Here is a 15879-nt window from a genome sequence, read left to right as displayed (position 1 = left end):
GAGCCATGGAGGCTGCATGAAGCCCTGAAACTATTGCCCTGAGATAATCTTTAAACCAAAAATATCCCCTCGAGTCTTCTCAAAACCGAACAACAGTTTAGCTTAACTAGTAAAGAATATGTGCCTTGAGCACTGTGCTCTTTTAAGATCTGTCTATATGGGTACAAAAGGACAATGGGAACTCGAAAGGTTAGATTGGAAGCTTAGGGGCAGTGAGTTTATGTTAAAGGCGGAGGAACGACTCAGAAAAGGAGTGTGAGAACAGTTGCACAATTCAAAGAATGTCATCAGTGTCACTGAATTGTACATGCAGAAGCTGTTGAATTGGTGTATGTTCTGCTGTGTATATTCTCAGCAACAACAAAAATAAAATATAAAAAAAATGTACTGGTTCAGTCAGGAAACCCTGGGTTGTTATTGGTATAATAATAATGAACATTGATTGAACACTTAGCATGGACCTGCGTTAGCCAATTTTCACGTGCTTTAACTGCATGTGATCCTCATAAATACCCCACGAAACGAGTAGTGTTATTACTTCCATTGTACAGAAGAGGAAACGGAGGCCCAGAGAGGTTAATAACTTGCCCAATGTCACACAGCTAACAGGTGGCAGAGCCGACTGGCTTTGTCGCCCATGCACTTCCTGGCATATCTTACTGCCTGGAAGTCCAAAGTTTGGCAATACCTCCCCATTTATTGTTTGTTTGTTTGTTTTAATTCATGAATTTGTTTAGACCTCTGACTGTGAAACATTTTATTACGTGGATTCAGCCACACCTCAGGTTAAGTTCCACCTCTTGAGGCTTACTAGCAACATCTAATGAACACAAGATAAACTATGATCGAGCCAAAAGGCAAGTCTCTGTCCTGGATCCGACCCTAGCCTTCTACAGGGGAGCCGTCAGGAGCAGCTCTCCTGCTTCCACCTGAGGCACCTCGTCCTCAGCCGGGCTCCAGACTCGAAACGAAGCTACTTTGAATGGTTCGAGCTCAGTACCACCTCACGTGGCACCTCCTCAGAGAGAACGACTGGCCTTTCTAGAGCCTTTGTTTCCTCTAGAGTGTACCGGACCTGGTGTGTGAGGCTCGGCTGTTCTCCTCGTCTGTCTGCGAAGTAAGCAATGCCAGTTCTCCATTTCCGTGGGCCACCCGGGCTCCCCCAGGGAACACACCAGTGGCCGTGGAGTCGACTCCAGCTCGTGGTGGCGACCCCGTGTGTGTCAGAGTAGGACTGTGCTCCACAGGGTTCTCAGTGGCTGGTTTGTGGAAGTAGATTACCAGGCCTTTCTTCCGCGGCACCTCTGGGTGGACTCAAACTTCCAACCCTTTGGTGAGCAGGGGAACACTTAACCATTTGCACCACGAGGGACTCCTAGAAACACACTCAGGTGAAAACAGCTATAGAGGGCGGTAGGTCGATGGAGCATTTGACTGCGGGACTAGAGCCAAAGCAGACCAAAAGGCCTGGTGCCTGACCGGGTAGCACCAGGACGTCATTGTTTGCAAAACAAGGCGAGAGGCAGGTCTGAAGACAGTCCCCCACCACGCCACTTCATGCCGGGCTGCATGATCTGCTTATTGAACAATGAGGTAGCCCTGCGGGGAAAGCACGGGCTCCCTGGGCTCAGGGCTGGCCCATCCTCGCGCCTCCAAACCCGGCCAGAGAGGGCTGCCTGAGGCCGGTGTCATTTTCTGCCTCTGCCTCCCGCCCCCGCCACCAAGCTGCTCAAAGCACAAGTTCCTGGCCTGCACAGTTCTCTTCATTCTGTCACCCTATGGGGCATGCGGAGGTGTCCGGAAGCCAGATTGCAGCCTGAAGCTCCACCACTGTGGCCTGGGAGGGGTCCACCCACACCTTCCTGAAGCAACCTGCTTCCGGGCAGAGCTCTCATCATCGTTGTTGTTGTTGTTGGGAGCCATCAAGTGGATTCTCTACTCATAGTGACCCCATGTGACAGAGTGGAACTGCCCCATAGGGTTTCCTAGGCTGTAATCTTAACGGGAGCCAGCTCTTTTTCCTATGGAGCCACTGGGTGGGTTTCAACTGCCAACCTGTCGGGTTAGCAGCAGAGCGCTTAACCATTGCACCACCAGGGCTCTCCTTAACCCGTTTTACAACTCATTTCCCATTTCCTTAGGGGTAAATTATTCGCATTAATTACTTGATTGATTCATTCAAGACACTATGTATGCTCGGGAGCTTCAGCTGGGGTTCCACGGGTTCAAGGCTAAGCAAAGTTGATAGGAACTCAGCTTTGTTTATTTAAGGTCCACATCATAGCAGATACTGAAATCCCCAGATGCTGCAAATGGTTAAGCATTCATCTGCTAACTGAAAGGTTGATGGTTCAAATCTACCCAGAGGTGCCTCGGAAGAAAGGCCTGGCAATCTACGTCCAAAAGATCAGCCACTGAGAACGCTATGGAGCATAGTTCTACTGTGACACTTGTGGGGTGGCCATGAGTTAGAAACGACTCAAAGACAACTGGTAACAGCAACTGTTAGAGCAGATCCACCCTGTATGGTAATCTAGGGCTATGTCTGCTTCCCCGTGGCTGGCACAGGGTTGGGGGCTGTATCTTTTTGTTTCTTTACCCCCAGCCGCCGGCACAGGCCTGGCAGGGCACACACAGTCATTTAAAACTCGTGGTTGGAATGGAAATGAAAAATGTCTGGGAACTTTGAAGTCATCAAAAGAAAACTTTCAAAAGAAATAAAGTCTGGGGAAAATTTGAAATATGTACAGTTTTTGGTTTTTACTATCTTGTCACATATGCAGAGCAATTTGGTTTTAAGAATACTAACGTGCTGCATAGAATTTGATCTGTTTGTAAAGTTAGTATGTGTGGAACATTACAATTAAAAGGGTGGTTTATTCAGGCAGTAACTCTGAACTTGCTAGAAAGTTACGCATGTTTTACAGATGGAACTCGAAGATGCTCAACTTTAAGAAATGTATCATTTCTTAGTTTTGGTCATTTTCTGAGAATCAACAAAATGCAAAAAAGAGAAACCAGCAATCTTATAGCACAGAAGGTGAGGCGGGCTTTCCCTGGGCACCTGGTAACCCAGGCAGCGTCAGGATAGTCACTCACTCACCCCATCAAGAGTAGGGCCTGTTACTCCCTCCAGTCTTCTTAACACCGAAGGATAGTTTATCTTAACTAGTAAAGTGTGTCTGCCTTCAGCATCGTGCTCCTTTAAGATCTATCTATATGGGATCAGGAGCCCTGATGGTGCACTGGTTAAGAGCTCGGCTGCTAAGAAAAAGGTTGGCAGTTCGAATCCACTAGCCACTCCTTGGCAACCCCAAGGGGCAGCTCTACTCTGCCCTATAGGATCGTTACAAGTTGGTATTGACCGGACGGCAATGGGTTTGGTTTTGGTATATGGGATCGAATTGATAATAGTGACTCGAAAGGTTAGACGGGAAGCTTAGGGGGACAGTGAATTTATGTCAACAGGGGAGAACCAACTCGGAAAAGGAGGGTGAGAACAGTTTGCGACTGGAGGAAAGTAATCAGTGTCGCCAAATCACACCTGTAGAAACTGCTGAACTGGTGCCTGCTCTGGGGTGTGTAGTCTCAGCAACAACAACAAAAAACAAAATACATTACCAAAAAAATGGTGAGTGAAAAAGTTGCAGAAAAATATCCACAGGTTACCATTTATGTGTATTAAAAAAAAAAAAAAAACTCACAACAATAAAATATATTGTTGTAAAAAAAAAAAGCCTGTGTCTTTTTACGGCCCCCCCCCACTTTGGGGCCCTGGCACTGCTCTGACCTTAGATGTGGCCACAGTGATGTTACTTGAGCTTGGAGCCAGGGCCTCCAGAAGCCTTGCGGCTCTGCCCTCTTCTCGCCCTGGTACCCTCTTGCCTCCGTGTAATGACAAGAGACCACAGGGAGGGAGACCCAGCTGACAACCGCATTAAGGTCCCAAAACATGCAACTAGAGGCCATTTCAGACCCTCCTCCCCAGCTGAGCCTCCAGATGGCTGCAGCCACCTGAGTAAACCCAGGAGAGACCAGCAGCACAGGTAGTTCAGAGGTAGAATTCTTGCCTTCCATGCAGGAGACCTGGGTTTGATTCCGTCTGTCTGTGGAGGCTTGCGTGTTGCTGGGGTGCTGAACAGGTTTCAGCGGAGCTTCCAGACTAAGACTAGGAAGAAAGGCCTGGCGATTTACTTCAGAAAATCAGCCAATGAAAGCCCGATGGATCACAAGGGTCTGATCCCAACCGATCATGGGGGCGGCACAGGACCGGGCAGCATTTTAGTCTGATGTGCATAGGGTTGCCATGGGTTTGGGGCCAACTCAGTGGCAGCTAACAACAACAACGTACCTACCTCAAACTGAAGAACTGTGAGAGAGTAAAAGGCGATCGCTCCAAGCTGCTAAATTTTGGACTCACCTGTTACTCAGCCATAGATAATAGCCACATGCAGGCACACTGGGGAAGAAAAGACCCCAAAACTTATTGAATTGTGGTTCTCAAGGTCAAAGAGACCTCAGGGCGAGATTTGAACCTCTTTTAAATACCAAACCTCTAAATTGATGTTTGCTTTTCTTCACCCTGAGCCTTGTGAACCATCTGAACAAGTTGATGGTCTCTAGGTTCTAGAAATGAGAGGATCTCTGGTGGGGGAGTGGACCCTGTCCACTCAGTGATCTCAAGTCCCATGAGGATGGGATCAATTGTCCCCTAGCCCAGCCCCTCTCCCCAGGTGAGCACTGGACAACTGCTGTCTCTCCATTTTAATAAAGCCAGTTACCATTAGTCAGTTCCAACTCATGGCAATCTCATGTGTGTCAGAGCAGAACTGTGCTCCACAAGGTTTCCAGTGGCTAGTTTTTTTGGAAGTAGGTTGCCAGGCCTTTCTTCCGAGGTACCTCTGGGTGAACTTGAACAGCCAATCTTACGGTTAGTAGCCGAGCATGTTAACGATTTGTACTACCCAGGGACTCCCTCTCCACCTTGTCGTTGTTGTCAGGTGCTGTCCAGTCAATTCTGACTCATAGCAACCCCATGTGACAGAGCAGAATTTCCCCATAAGGTTTTCTAGGCTCTAATCTTCACAGGAGCAGGTCGCCAGGTCTTTCTCCCTCAGAGTCTCTATGTGGGTATGAACCGCCAATCTTTCAGTTAATAGTCGAGTGCTTAACCACTGTGGCATCAGGCTCCTTCTCTTCACCATAACACCGTCCAAACCAACCTCATCATGTCAATGTCTGGTCTCCTGAATGCTGCGCTTCCTCCTTATTTTTGATAACAGGACCACCATCCTTCCAGGCCCCCAGGCCCAAGTCTCCAGTCATAGCCACCTTCTTCCTTCCAGCCTGCCCACACCTGTTAGCCCATCATTACAGCTTCTGGCACCAACGTCTTCCTCTCTAGTCCTGTGTCCCAAGGGCTGGCCTAACCTTATTATCTGTCTGCAGGTTTCTGCAACAATCTCCTTCTGAATCTCCAGGTGCTCCATTGCCCTGTCTGTGCATCACTTCCTGATTTATCTTGTAAAAGCATATTTAAAAACCATTAAAAAAAAAGAAAAAACAAACAAAAAGGCCAAAGAACAAACTGGGACATATATATATTGACATCTTTACTATGTAAAAAGCATAGAAATCAAATCAAAACAAAAAAGAGAATGCCCAAAAAAAAAACAGCAAAAAGGCAAGGAAAAAAAAAAAAAAAAAAAGCTGATTCACTAGAGAAAAAGATACAAATAGCCAATAAAAATCTAATCTCAAGAATAGTGAAATAAATGCAAATGGAAACAAGGCGGAAATTTGGAGGAAAATCCATGAAATCGTCACCAATTTAAAAAGCTATAATATCTAGTGTAGGCAAGGGTTTGGGGAAACACACCTTTGCAGAGCTGGCAGGGCTGTCAACTGGTCAAATTCCTCTGAATGCAACTTGGAAATAGGATGCAAAAGGCTTACAAATGTTTATACATTTGACCCTTTCATTTCTAGGAACTGATACTAAGAAAACAGACAGAGGTAACCACAAAAATCCAGGCATGTATAGATGCAGAAAGACCATTTGACAAGAATTCCACACTCATTCATGATGAAAACTTGCAGCAAGGTAGGACTAGAAGGGAATCTCCTCAAACTGATAAAGCGTACCTACAAAAACTCCACAGTTAACGTTATACTTACTGGTATAGACTGGATTGTTTTCCCTAAAATCAGGAACAGAATGCGCCCAGCTGCTAACCAAAAGGTTAGAGGGTTGAGTCCATCCAGACGTGCCTCAGAAGAAAGGCCTGGTGATCTACGTCTGAAAAATCAGCCATCGAAAGCCCTACAGAGCACAGTTCTACTGACACACACGGTGTCGCCACGAGTCAAGGTCGACTTGACGGCACCTGGTTAAGGTCAGGAACAAGGAAGGTAAGGATGGCTGCTTCACCACCTCTCTTCGGTGTTGCCTTGGGTGCTCCAGGCCTTGCGTAAGGCAGAGGAAAAACACAGAAGGCATAATGATCAGAAAAGGAGAAGCTAAATGGTTCCCATTTGTAGATGATGCAATTTTTTACATGAAAAATCCCATGGAATCTACAAAAAAACTATAGCACTAATAAGGAAACTTAGCCAGATTGCCAGATGAATGTTAATGTATTAAAATTATATCCTTAAACACTACAAAGAACAAGTAGAAAATGAAATTTAAAAATTCCATTTACAATAGCAAAAAAAAAAAAAAAAACCCCGCATGAAATACTTAGGAATAAGTCTAACAAAAGATATTAAAGACCTCTACACTGAAAAATAAAAAAACATTGTTGAAAAAAATTAAAGAAGACCTAAATAAATGGAGAGATATACTATACCCATAGACTGAAACCTCAACATTGTGAAGGTCTTGGCAGTCTTGCCAAACTTATCTACAGATTCAACGCAATCCCAATCAAGATTACAGCAGGATTTTTTTTTTTTTTGTCAAAAATTGACAAGCTGATTCTAAAATTTATATGGAAATGCAAAAGACCTAAAACAACCAAAACGATTATTAAAAGGAAGAACAAAGTTGATGGACCTCCCTAATTTTAAGACTTATTATAAAGCCACAGCTTGGTACTGGCAAAAAGACAGACTTCGGAATCAAAGGAAAAGGATAGAGAGTCCAGAAATAGACCTACACAAATATGATCAACTAATTTTTGACAGAAGTCCAAAGCCAATTCAATGGAGAAAGGATAGCTTTTCAACAAATAGCATTGGATCAACTGGATATATACATGAAAAAAATTAACAACAACCCTTTCCTCACGCCCTACACAAAAATTAACTCAAAGTGGATCACAGACCTACATACAAAACCTAAAACTGTAAGCCAAGGTGCCACTTTGATGACTGATGTGTGCCTGACCCCAGCTGTGGTCTTTCCAGTTGCCTCGTATGCATGTGAAAGCTCAACAACGACAAAAGAAGACAGAAGACTTGACGCCTTTGAATTGTGGTGTTGGTGAAGAATATTAAATACACCATGGACTGCTGAGAATAAAAAAAGGCATTCGACTGTGTGGATCATAAGAGATTATGGATAACAGTGAGAAGAATGGAAATTCCAGAACACTTGATTGTGCTCATGCAGAATATGTATACAATAAACCAAGAGGAAGTCCTATGAACAGAACAAGGGGACACTGCATGTTTTAAAACTGGAAAAGGAGTGCATCAGAATTGTATCCTTTCACCATATTTATTCAATCTGTATGCTGAGCAAATAATCCGAGAAGCAGGGCATCAGGATTGGAGGACAACTCATTAACAACCTGTGTTATGCAGATGACACAACCTTGCTTGCTGAAAGTGAAGAGGACTTGAAGCACTTACTAATGAAGATCAAAGACTAGAGCCTTCATTGTGGATTACACCTCAACATAAAACAAAAATCCTCACAACTGGGCCAATAAGCAACATGATAAACAGAAAACAGATTGAAGTTGTCAAGGATTTCAGTTTACTTGGATCCACATTCAACGCCCAAGGAAGCAGCAGTCAAGAAATCAAATAGTGCATTGCATTGGGCAAATCTGCTGCAAGAGACCTCTTTAAGGTGTTAAAAGCCAAAAATGTCACTTTGATGACTAAGGTGTGCCTGACCCAAGCCGTGCTCTTTTCATTCATCTCATATGCGTGCAAAAGCTGGACAATGAATAAGGAAGACCAAAGAAGAATTGACACCTTTGAATTCTGGTGTTGGCAAAGGACGTTGAATACACCATGGACTGCCAGAAGAATGAACAAATCTGTCTTGGAAGAAGTACACGCAGAATGTTGCTTAGAAGCAAGGATGGTGAGACTTTGTCTCATACTTTGGACATATTATCAGGAGGGACCAGTCCCTGGAGGAGGATATTTATTGTGCTTGGTAAAGTAGAGAATCAGTGACAGCGAGAAAGGCCCTCAATGAGATGGACTGACACAGTGGCTCCAACAATGGACTCAAGCACAGCAATGATTGTGAGGAAGGCGCAGGACCGGGCAATGTTTTGGTCTGTTATACATAGGGTTGCTATGAGTCGGAATTCACTTGATGGCACCTGACAATAACAAGCTAGAAATACGAACAAATCACTCTTAGACGAAATGTAACCATAATGCTCCTTAGAAGCAAGAATGGTGAGACTTTGTCTTGCTTACTTTGGACACATCATCAAGAAAGATCGATAGCTAGAAAAGAACAATCATGTTTAGTAAAGCAGAGGGTCAGTGAAAACAAGGAAACCCTTCATTGACGTGGATTGACACCATAGCCTCAACAACGGGCTCAAACATATCAAAGGTCATAGAGATGGCACAATCCTCGGCAACATTTTGTTCTGTTATACTTAAAGGTGCCATGAATCGAAGCTGACTCAATGGCAGCTAATAATAACAACAACAAAACGATAAAACTTCTAGAAGGATACATAAGAGAAAACCTGCAGCCTTGTAATAGGCAAAGGTTTCTTATCCCAAGAACATATCCTTATCCCAACAGAACACAAAAAGTACAAACCATGGAAGAGAAACATTAATAAACAGGACTTCATAAAAAATGAAAACCTTTTTTCTTTAAAATACACCACTAAGGAAACTAAGAAGCAAGCCAAAGACGGGGAAAAAATATTCACAACACATACATCCAATAAAAGACTTGAACCTAGAATATGCATAAAAAACCCACTGCCGTCGAGTGGATTCCGACTCATAGCGACCCTATAGGACAGAGTAGAACTGCCCCGTAGAGTTTCCAAGGAGCGCCTGGTGGATTCAAGCTGCAGACCTTTTGGTTAGCAGCCATAGCTCTTAGCCACGATGCCATCAGGGTGTCCAGAATATGTAAAGAATTCTTACAGCTTAATAGTAAGATAGGTATTTCTTAAACATGACACCAAAACCATGATTCATAAAATTGAACTTCGCTAAATGAAAACCTTCTGTTCCTTGTAAGACACTGTTAAGAAACATAAAGATAAGCTATAGATTGGGGAAAGATACTGGTGAGACAAGTCTCTTTTACAACATATAAAGAACCCTCAAAAATTAATTATAAGAAAATAAACAACACGATTAAAAAAAAGGGCAAAAGAACTAGAGAAATGCAAATTAAAACTACGATGAGATTCCATCTCACTCCAACAAGGCTGGCATTAATTCAAAAAACACAAAATAATAAATGTTGGAGAGGCTGCGGAGAGATTGGAACTCTTATACACTGCTGGTGGGAATGTAAAATGGTACAACCACTTTGGAAATCTATCTGGCGTTTTCTTAAAAAGTTAGAAATAGAACTACCATACAACCCAGAAATCCCACTCCTCGGAATATACCCTAGAGAAATAAAAGCCTTCACATGAACAGATATATGCACACCCATGTTTACTGCAGCTCTGTTTACAATAGCAAAAAGCTGGAAGCAACCAAGGTGTCCATCAACGGATGAATGGTTAAATAAATTGTGGTATATTCACACAATGGAATACTATGCATCGATAAAGAACAGTGACGAATCTGTGAAACATTTCATAACATGGAGGAACCTGGAAGGCATTATGCTGAGCGAAATGAGTCAGAGGCAAAAGGACAAATATTGTATAAGATCACTACTATAAGATCTTGAGAAATAGTATAAACTGAGAAGAACACCTACTTTTGTGGTTACGAGGGGGGGAGGGAGGGAGGGTGGGAGAGGGTTATTTACTGATTAGTTAGTAGATAAGAACTACTTTAGGTGAAGGGAAGGACAATACTCAATATACAGAAGGTCAGCTCAACTGGACTGGACCAAAAGCAAAGAAGTTTTCGGGATAAACTGAATGTTTCAAAGGTCAGCGGAGCAAGGGTGGGGGTTTGGGGACTATGGCTTAAGGGGACTTCTAAGTCAATTGGCAAAATCTATTATGAAAACATTCTGCATCCCACTTTGAAATGTGGCGTCTGGGGTCTTAAATGCTAACAAGCAGCCATCTAAGATGCATCAATTGGTCTGAACCCACCTGGATCAAAGGAAAATGAAGAACACCAAGGTCACACGATAACTATGAGCCCAAGAGACAGAAAGGGCCACATGAACCAGAGACTTACATCATCCTGAGACCAGAAGAACTAGATGGTGCCCGACCACAACTGATGACTGCCCTGACAGGGAGCACAACAGAGAACCCCTGAGGGAGCAGGAGATCAGTGGCTTGCAGACCCCAACTTCTCATAAAAAGACCAGACTTAATGGTCTGACTGAGACAAGAGAATCCCAGCGGTCATGGTCCCCAAACCTTCTGTTGGCCCAGGACAGGAACCATTCCCAAAGACAACTAACTCATCAGACATGGAAGGGACTGGACAATGGGTTGGAGAGAGATGGTGATGAAGAGTGAGCTACTTGTATCAGGTGGACACTTGAGACTGTGTTGGCTTCTCCTGTCTGGAGGGGAGATAGGAGGGTAGAGAGGGTTAGAAACTGGCAAAATTGTCACGAAAGGAGAGACCAGAAGGGCTGACTCATTAGGGGGAGAGCGAGTGGGAGTACGGAGTGAGGTGTATATAAGCTTATATGTGACAGACTGACTTGATTTGTAAACGTTCACTTAAAGCTCAATAAAAATTATATAAAAAAAAAAAGGCAAAAGAACTGAAAAGACACATTACCAGAAAAGATATTCAGATGGAAAATAAGCATATGAAAGAGTGCCCACATCAGTAATCATTAGGGAAACGCAAACTAAAGCCACAATGCAGTATTTGAAACACCATGTGATACCACCACACACTTAATAAAAAGAAAATGGCTAAACACAAGCAAACACAAGCCGACGGTATTCGGGGCTGGCTGGCTAGGATGTACAACAGCTGGAGTTCTCACACATTCAGCGGAGTCAGTAGGGTTGGTGTCACCCCACCCCATGGGCCCCCTCCTGTACCAGACCATACAGAATCCTTAAAAACGTTTTTTGTACAAATGCTACCCGTAAGCCGTAATTCCCGTATATCACTCCTCCTGTTCCTTTAATTACTACTTCATTCTCAAAAAAGTTATTGCTATAAGTTCACAAATACTAATTTCCACAATATCGTAGCTAAAACACCAGAAAATTCGACCAAGTCAGTGACTATAAAAATGCCAACGGCAACGAAAACAACAGCGTGTGCTTGTAGCGTGTGCTTGTAGCGTGGGCAGACAAAACCACGTGATTTGAAGCGTCATTGTAATTGGGTAAGAATGACAGTTCTGACTGGAGGGCATCAAAACCCAGTGAGGGCATTAGAAGTTTCAAAAAATAAAATTAGCATAGAGATCCAGCCTTAGAGGTATATTGATACGTGTAAGCTGGGCTTATGAAAAATGTTTTTGTTGTTAGAACTACGGGGATATTTTTATTAAAAGAAATAATACATTTCTGCTGAAACGCTGCACAGAAATCTTATAGACAGTCATCCTGGTGTCACCCGTCTGACAGTGTTGTCCAGTGCGGTCCGCACCCACCTGGTGACACCACTACGTACATAGTGGTGGGAATGCCAAGAGCCACTTTGGGAACATAGTTTGGGAGTTTCTTACAAAATTAAACATACGCTTGCCCTACTTGTGACTCAGCAATTCTCTGAAGTACTCACTCAAGAGAAATGAAAAATGCTAACACAAAAAACTGTGTGTGTTTACAGCAGCTTTACTTATAATAGACCGAAATAATACAAACGTCCTTCAGCTGGTGAAGGATAACCAAACATACACATTGTATGTACACCCAATAAATGGAATACTGTTGTAGTTAGGTGCCATCAGTTGGTTCTGACTCCCAGTAACGGACTCATGGTGACCCTATGTACAACAGAACAAAGCACTGTCTGGTCCGGTACCATACTCACCATCGTCGCTGCGTTTGAGCCCGTTGCTGCAACCACTGGCATAGTCAATCCAGCTCATTGAGCGTCTTCCTCTTTTCCACTGACTCTGCCAAGCATGATGTCCTTCTCCAGGGACTGGTCCCTCCTGATAACATGTCCAAAGTACGTGACACGATGTCTTGCCATCCTCACTTCTGAGGAGCATCCTGGCTGTGCTTCTTCCAAGACAGATTTGTTTGTTCTTCTAGCAGTGCATCCTATATTCGATACCCTTTGCCAACACCATAATTCAAACGCATCAGTTCTTCTCTGGTCTTCCTCACTCACTGCCTAGCTTCCGCATGCATATGAGGCCATTGAAAACACCATGGCTTGGGTCAGGCGCACCTTAGTCCCCAGTGGGATACTACTCAGCAGTGAAAAGAACGAGCTACTGGATAAATCTCAAGCGTATTATGTGTAAAGTGAAAGAAGCCAGACACAAAAAGTTACATGGCAAGACGCTCAACACCGTTAACGATCAGGGAAATGCAAGTTAAAACCACAAGGAGATGCTCCTATCCACCGATTAGAGTAGCTAAAATTAAGATTAACCGCAGAAAGTGTTGATGAGGAAGGCTCACACGTGGCTGGTGGGAAGGGGAAGTGGTACAACCACTATGGAAAAGAGGTTGGTAGTTTTTAAAAAATTGAGCATACACCTACCACGTGATTCAGCCATTTGACTCCTAAGTATTTACCAAGAGAAATGATAACGTATACCCACATACAAAGACTTACACACGAATGTTCATAGCAGGCTTATTTGTAATAACTAAGAACTGAAAACGACTCAGTATTTATCAACAGGTAAAAGGATGAAAATACTGTGGTATACACATATAGGTATCACAATAAAAAGGAATGGATTATTGATAACACAACAAAACCTTTACGCTAAGTCAAAGAAGCCAGACCAAAAAACGGTACTTACCACGTTGATTCCACTTACACAAAATTCTAGAAAATACAAATTAATCTATAATGACCAAAAGCAGATAAATCATTTCAAGGGCAGGAAGGGGGGCTGGATTATAAAAGGACATAAGGGTCACTATGAGTTGGAATTGAATCGGCAGCACTGGGGGTGGGGTAAGGAAACTCTTGGGGGACGATGGTTATATTTGTTATCTTGATCATGGCGATGGTTTCACAGGTATATCTACATCTATATCAATGCAGGAAGAAGTCTAAGCTGCACTGAAGGCATTGGCGAAAAACAAGGCTCCAGGAATTGACAGAATATCAATTGAGATGTTTCAACAAACAGATGCAGCCCTGAAGTGCTCACTCGTCTATGCCAAGAAATTTGGAAGACAGCTACCTGGCCAACAGACATGAAGAGATCCGTATTTTGCCTGTACCCGAGAAAAGTGATCCAACCGAATGCGGAAATTATTGAAAATATCATAAATATCGCATGCAAGCAAAATTTTGCTGAAGAGCATTCAAAAGCAGCTGCAGCAGTATATCAACAGTGAACTGCTAGAAATTCTGACTGGACTCAGAAGAGGATGTGGAACCAGGGATATCATTGCTGATATCACATGGATCCGAGCTGAAACCAAAGAATACCAGAAAGATGCTTACCTGTGTTTTATTGACTATGCAAAAGTGTTCATCTGTGTAGATCATTACAAATTATGGATAATATTGTGAAGAATGGGAATTCCATAACACCTAATTGTACTCGTGAGGAACCTGTACATAGATCAAGAGGCAGTTGTTCGGACAGAGCAAGGGGGGTATTGAGTGGTTTAAAGTCAGGAAAGGTGTGCGTCAGGGTTGTATTCTTTCACCATACCTATTCAATCTGTATGCTGAGCAAATAATCCGAGAAGCTGGACTATATGAAGAAGAACAGGGCATCAGGATTGGAGGAAGACTCCTTAACAATCTGCGTTATGCAGATGATACAACCTTGCTTGCTGAAAGTGAAGAGGACTTGAAGCACTTACTGATGAAGATCAAAGACTACAGCCTTCAACATGAAGAAAACAAAAATCCTCACAACTGGACCAATGAGCAACATCATGATAAATGGAGAAAAGATTGAAGTTGTCAAGGATTTCATTTTACTTGGATCCACAATCCCCAGCCATGGAAGCAGCAGTCGAGAAATCAAAAGATGCATTGTATTGGGTAAATCTGCTGCAGAGGACGTCTTTAAAGTGTTGAAAAGCAAAGATGTCACCTTGAAGACTAAGGTGCACCTGACCCAAGCCATGGTATTTTCAATCGCATCATACGCATGTGAAAGCTGGACAATGAATAAGGAAGACCGAAGAAGAGTTGACGCCTTTGAATTGTGGTGTTGGCGAAGAATATTGAATATACCCTGGACTGCCAAAAGAATGAACAAATCTGTCTTGGAAGAAGTGCAGCCAGAATGTTCCTTAGAAGCAAGGATGGCGAGACTGCGTCTTACACACTTTGGACATGTTGTCAGGAGGGATCAGTCCCTGGAGAAGGACATCATGCTTGGCAGAGTACAGGGTCAGCGGAAAAGAGGAAGACCCTCAACGAGATGGACTGACACAGTGGCTGCAATGATGGGCTCAAGCATAATGACGATTGTGAGCATGGCGCAGGACCGGGCAGTGTTTAGTTCTGTGGTAGATAGGGTCACTGTAAGTCAGAACCGATTCACGGCACCTAACAGCAACATATCTATCCTGCTGCTGCTGTTTTCAGGTGCCATTGAGTTGATTTCTTCCACTCACGTGACAGAGGTGAATCGCCCATAGGGTTCCCTTGGCTGCAATTTTTACAGGAGCAGGTCGCCAGATCTTTCTCCTGCAGAGCCACTGGGTGGGTTCAAACCACCAACCTTTTATTTAGCAACAGGTGCTTAACAATTGCCCTACCAGGACTCCTTCCTATATGTGTGTGCACATCTATACCTAGATATGTGTCAGAGCTCATCAAACGTACATTTTCAATAGTTCAGTTTATTGCCTGTTAATTCTACTTCAATAGTATTTTAAAAATATGCCAACGTTCAACTCAGTGTTATTCTAAATGTCCAACAAAAGGGGACTGTTTTAATTTATTGTGGCATGTTTATATGATAGAAAAACATTAACCACAAGCCAGTTACTGTTGAGTTGGCTCCGACTCATGGTGGCCCCATGTGTGTCAGAGTAGAACTGTGCTCCACAGGGTTTTTGATGGCTGATTTTTCAGAAGCCTTTCTTCCAAGGTCCCTTTGGGTGGACTCGAACCACCAAACTTTCAGTTAACAGCCAAGTGTGGTAATGATATGCACGACCCAGGGACTCCTGTTAAGATGGCCAAAATCCAAAACCAAACCCACTGCTGTCCAGTTGATTCCAACTCATAGCGACCCCATAGGGTTTCCGAGGCTGTAAATCTCTACAGAGGCAGACTGCCACGTCTTTCTCCTGCAGAGCTGATGACGGCAGTGCTCCCCAAATTGATCTGCAGTTCAAGGTAATCTCATCTGACCAGGCAAGGAATCTGTGCACA

At 43.5% G+C, this 15879-nt stretch overlaps 1 protein-coding gene across 13 annotated transcripts in view; it reads right to left on the bottom strand.

Annotated features, from left to right (window-relative positions):
• TBC1D16 (TBC1 domain family member 16) overlaps positions 1-15879 on the bottom strand; it is a 102431-nt gene that overhangs the window by 15305 nt on the left and 71247 nt on the right. The gene's annotated exons all lie outside the window — the stretch shown is intronic.

The sequence above is a fragment of the Loxodonta africana genome, chromosome 18, assembly GCF_030014295.1.
Source record: "Loxodonta africana isolate mLoxAfr1 chromosome 18, mLoxAfr1.hap2, whole genome shotgun sequence".
Taxonomy (NCBI): domain Eukaryota; kingdom Metazoa; phylum Chordata; class Mammalia; order Proboscidea; family Elephantidae; genus Loxodonta; species Loxodonta africana.
This window is presented reverse-complemented; position numbering and strand designations above follow the sequence as displayed.